At 60.9% G+C, this 5,190-nt stretch overlaps 1 pseudogene; it reads left to right on the forward strand.

The window, feature by feature from the left end:
* Positions 1 to 235: 235 nt before the first annotated feature.
* Positions 236 to 858, forward strand: LOC100411292 (tubulin polymerization-promoting protein pseudogene; annotated as a pseudogene).
* Positions 859 to 5,190: the final 4,332 nt, after the last annotated feature.

Below are 5,190 nucleotides of genomic sequence, written 5' to 3' on the forward strand. Positions count from 1 at the left end.
GTGGAACTGTGGCGTGGGGGACCCGGAAAGGCAGTGGAACTGTGGCGTGGGGGACCCAGAAAGGCAGTGGAACTGTGGCGTGGGACCCGGAAAGGCAGTGGAACTGTGGGGTGGGGGACCTGGGATAGGCTTTGACGCTGCCAGGTCACACCCTGAGCCTCCTTGGCCTGGAGTCCCTGGGCACTCAGCTCAGCTCCCACCCTGGGCTCTGCTGTGCTGCTGGATTTATCTGGCTTATGGGTCCTTGACCCACTGATGGCGGCGGGCAGGGCCTCGCTCGGCTCAGCTCTGTCTGGCAGCTGGACAGAAGTGCCTCAGCTCTGAATGTCTGAGGGGCCTCGAACCCAGCCCCAGGAGGGTCTGCCAGGACATGGCCTGGGTGACACCTTTCTCTTCTCCTTCCTCCACAGCAACATGGCTCACAAGGCCAAGCCCACCAAAGCTGCCAATAAGACGCCCCCCAAGTCCCCGGGGGACCCCTCGAAGGACAGGGTGGCCAAGAGGCTGTCGCTGGAGTCGGAGGGTGCTGGTGAGGGGGCGGCTGTGGCCTCCAAGCTCAGCGCCCTGGAGGAGGCCTTTTGGCACTTCGCTGTGCACGGGGACACCAGGGCCACCGGGAGGGAGATGCACGGTAAGAACTGGTCGAAGCTGTGCAAGGACTGCCAGGTGATCGATGGCAGGAATGTGACTGTCACCGACGTGGACATCATCTTCAGCAAGATCAAGTGAGTGCGCTGGCATCTCGAGCCCAAAGCCTCACCTACGGGGTCTGCAGCGCTGAGTCCCTGGGTGGGTTCTGTGGGGAGCGGGCCATGGTGAGGTGAACGGGGTCATGCTTCAAGACCCCACCCTTCTCAGAAGCAGCCCAGACACAGGAGCCTAAACGTGCCCTCTATTATTTCATTTTGATGGTCTGCTCCTGCACTCACTGCAGCCCTGGGTGGAACTGGCTTCGTTTCCTTGGTTCCCCCAGCCCCGGGTCCAGCCCCGTCCCGTCTCCTGGGTGGAAGTGGCTTCATTTCCACGGTTCCCCCAGCCCCGGGTCCAGCCCCGTCCCGTCTCCTGGGTGGAAGATAAGAGCAGCGAGGAGGCGGTTCGCAAGGTGCACAGGCTCATCGAGGGCAAGGCGCCCATCATCTCAGGGGTGACGTTGAGCGGGGCGGGACGGAAGGCAGGGCGTGGAGGGGGCTGGGTGCGTGGAGGGTGGGTGGTGCCTTGGGCGTGGTCAGGAGGGGGCATGGATTGGGGCGTGGTCTGGTGGGTGGGTGGTGCCTGTGGAGGCGTGGCCAGGAGGGGCAGTGATTGGGGCGTGGCCTGGGCAGTTCATGAGAGGCATGTTCAGAGGGTGTGGCCTGGGGGCATGGTCAGAAGGGGCAAGGATTGGGGGCGTAGCCTGGAGGGTGGGGCCTGGCTGTCCTGACAGCCCCTTCCTTTCCTCTGAGGGTGCAGGCCATAGTGTCCTCAACCACATAAATACCAGGTGGAGCTGGGCAATTGTTAGGGTTGTGGCATCTCACAGGCCCAAGGCTGCCCCAGGGCCAGGTGAAGTAAAAATAAAAATGAAAATTTAAAGGGGCATAGATCACAGGGTTTATGCCCCTTGCCCACCGCCCACCACCAGCAGACCTGCTTAGGGCGCAGCCACCTCACCTGGCTCGCAACTCACCTGCCCCTTCCCTCCCACTCCTCTTGCAGAAAGCCATCTCCTCGCCCACCGTGTCGAGGCTCACAGACACCACCAAGTTCACGGGCTCACACAAGGAGTGCTTCGACCCCTCTGGCAACGGCAAGGGCAAGGCCGGCCGCATGGACCTGGTGGACGAGTCAGGCTACGGGTCCAGCTACAAGCACACGGGCACCTACGACCAGAAGGTGCAAGGGGGCAAGTAGCCCCCCATGCCCGAGGCACTGCAGGTGTCCCCGGAGCAGGGACTCTGTCACCTCACACTTCGTTACATTCCTGTGCTCACTCGGGCAGAACTCATACCAGTGCCCCAGCAGGGGCTGTGGGGAGGTTGGGCCCAGGCCTCCCTCCTGCCCCTCCTCCTGCCAGCTGCCCCCAGCGCTCCCCTCTCAAACCAGGTTTGGGCCCCCGTTCACTGACTCTCCAATACACCGCCTCATCCTCAGCTGGGAAGAGGAAGCTGTTTCCAACATGTCTCCCTGATCACGCCACGTTGGGCACGTGTTTTGCTGGTCAAAGGGGCATTTTAAAGGAGCGGGCTGTCGTGGCAACAGGAGGCCATGCTGACCTCCTGACCAGCAGACCCCTTCCAGGAGCTCTCAGGGCAGCAGGAGCTAACACCAACCAGCAGGCGGCTAACACGAGTTGGCCCCACCCCAGATGCAGGAGGTGTCTATGGGGCCAAGGCCTGTCCTGCACGTGGCGGACACCACAGGGCCTGCCTGCTTTCCTGGGCAGAGGGGAGACTCGGCCTACCAGGCAGGCGAACTGGGCGCCTGGTGCAGGTGTGGGGAGGCTGACCACACAGACACACGTGTGCACACGTGCCTACGGGCCAGTTCTGTGCCCAGGGCGGCCTTGGTAAAAGGAAGGCTGTGGGGAACAGAGGGTGGCTTCCCAGCTGACTGTAGTGCCCCAGAGTGTGCGGCTGGAGTTGGCTCCCTCTGCTTTATGGAGAAGGGGCAGTGGCTGCCTGTCGTTCTCAGAGTGGGTCTGGGAAGATTCGGAATGTCTGATCTCCCTGGTGTCACCAGTCAGGAGACACGAGGTGCCGAGACACTCCTCACCTCACATGTGGCAGGGCTCTGTCCGGCCTCCCACTCGCCCGGCCTCGTCCTCACTAGCTGCACTCTGCTTGCTCACAGACCTCCTACCCACAGCCCAAGCACCTCCTTCAACTCTCCCTAAATGGCCCCGCCTGACCTCTCCCAGCCCCTCCCCTCAGAGCGGGACACCAGGAGGACCCCCAGGCCTGCAGCGTCTGGGGTGCTTCTCTGCTAGTGGGCAGCCCAGCAGAGCCTGTCCAGGACCCTCTGCACTGCCAGGACACACCCAGGCTGCCCACCCTTGCCCATATGCACCTGGGGAGAACCCGGTGCTCCTGCTCCCTCCTGGGGTGGCTGATGGGTGTGGCCACCACTGTCACAGTGGCCCCACTGCCACTGTCCCTTGGCACGCACATAGCCACAGCCTCTTGTGGACCTGCTGGGCCATGGGTCTGGAGCCCACCTGCGGAGGAGCCTTCAGTGGTCTCGGGGAAACACTTCAGAGCCTGCTTGTCCGTGGCCACAGTCAGAGCCAGGGCCAGGCTCACAGTACAGGACAGTGAGGTCTCTCCCTCATCGCCATGGCAAACGTGAGCACCACCCACCTCCCCCCTCCCAAGAGTGCACATGCAGCCACTGCCCCACGGAAGACTCCCCCCACCTGAGCACAACAGGAGCCCCAGGGCCTGAGCTTCCAGCCAGCATGGTCCACTGAGACCTGGGGCGGGGCTCTGAGGCCCCTTGGCAGGGAAGCCTCAACCTGAGGACAGGGTCCTGGCAGGCAGCTTCCACGACAGGTCCTGGAAGTTCATGGTGCCTGGCAATAAAGACTGCACAAGCCCAGCCCTATGCCCTCGCTGAACCTGGCGGGACCACGCGTGAAAGGCAGAACTAACATGCAGGAAACGTTTGAAAACAACTTTGAATGTGCAAAGTGTGTTATCACCCAATCACAGCCCCAGCACAACCCGGAAAGCCCTCGAAGAGGCTGAGGACAACGTCACTGAACAGGGAGGCTGCCCAGGTCCCGAAGCCCGAGACCCAGAGGACCCTGGCACCCTCACCCCTCATGCTCCTGTCCTCTTCAGCCTCCCTGGCCCCAGTGCAGCTCACCCTGGGCTGCGTCTCCTAGTCCGAGGCTGCGTTTCTTTTTCTTCTGTCCATGGGCAGCCCGTTCCCCACAGTGACAGCCAAGTCATGCAGAATGAACGTGACTCCAGAGGACCCCAGTGCTGGAACTGAGGGCGCTGGGTCAGGATGGAGGGACAGGTGGGTTGGGGGTCATGGGTCTCCACACTGTGCAGCAGGCAGAGGCTGGCCCAGGCCCTGCTTTGGTCTGTGGGGATGACGGACACTGAGGACAGGTGCTGGGTGCAGGATGCTGCCTCCTGGTCCCTGGTTGGCCTTGAGAAAAGAGTGAAACTGTGTCAGGAGCAACCAGAAGCTGGATTTGAGCACGAGAAGTGCCTCCGCCCAGCCCAGGCACCAGCAACCTCGCAGGGAGCAGGCCCTGCCACTGCCGGCCACTTTGCCCATGCCAGGCCACCTTGCCCATGCACCAGTACCGACTCACCAAGCCCTCCCCAGACCTGGCCAGAGTGGCTGGAGCCATGGGGCCTATGGCATCCATCTTGGCCCTGGAGATGAGCTCCTTCACAGAAGTGGCCCCTTCACTCCAAGGGACATCATGGCGTGTGTCCCAAACCCTCGGACATGCCTGTGGGTTCCGTGAATAAAATCGAGGCTGCCATGGCACCCTGTCCATCTTACCTGGAGCACCCTGGGCTCCTGGAGGGAGAGGCCCCATGCCCCTGCTCTTCCTCCAGACACCCAGCGTGAGTCAGAGGGGAGGCCTCCCTGGTGTCCCGCCCTCCCCCCGCAACCCCCAGGCTGTCCTCAGATGTGCGGGAGCCAGGAGAGTGCCCTTCTCCACTCAGCTCCAAGGCGAACCTTTTAAAACACCTACCCTGCTCCTGTCTCTGCCACCTAACCAGGGGGGCAGCAAAAATGAAGTCGTGAGGACAGAACGGTCACCACTGTCAGTTAAAAATTGTCTGCAGAATCTGTGACTGTATCTGTCCACTGCACAAGAGACCCGTGCATCTTCCTCAGTCGGTTTCTGAATATTGTGAATTCCAGGCAGATGTTTTTTCTCTTCTCTATGTTTTTATGCACTGCCAATTAGCTTCTACTAACCATGGTTCAACAGAAAATAAATGTGTATTTGTGATAAAAAAAAAAACTGCACAGCCTGCAAACCAGGAGAGAGGGACAGGTTCTGTTGGGGGGGTGACACCAGGACACAGCGACAGGTTGTCGGGAGGACAGTGCTGATGGTGTCTCAGAATCAGGAAGGGAGAAAGGCGGAAAGAGTGTGTGAAGACTGGTCTCACCAGAGTACTTATTTATTTTTATTTACTGCCATAGGATAAGCAACTAGGTAGTGTTCATAACAGCTTT

The sequence above is a fragment of the Callithrix jacchus genome, chromosome 14 (assembly GCF_049354715.1).
Source record: "Callithrix jacchus isolate 240 chromosome 14, calJac240_pri, whole genome shotgun sequence".
In the NCBI taxonomy this organism is placed as follows: Eukaryota; Metazoa; Chordata; class Mammalia; order Primates; family Cebidae; genus Callithrix; species Callithrix jacchus.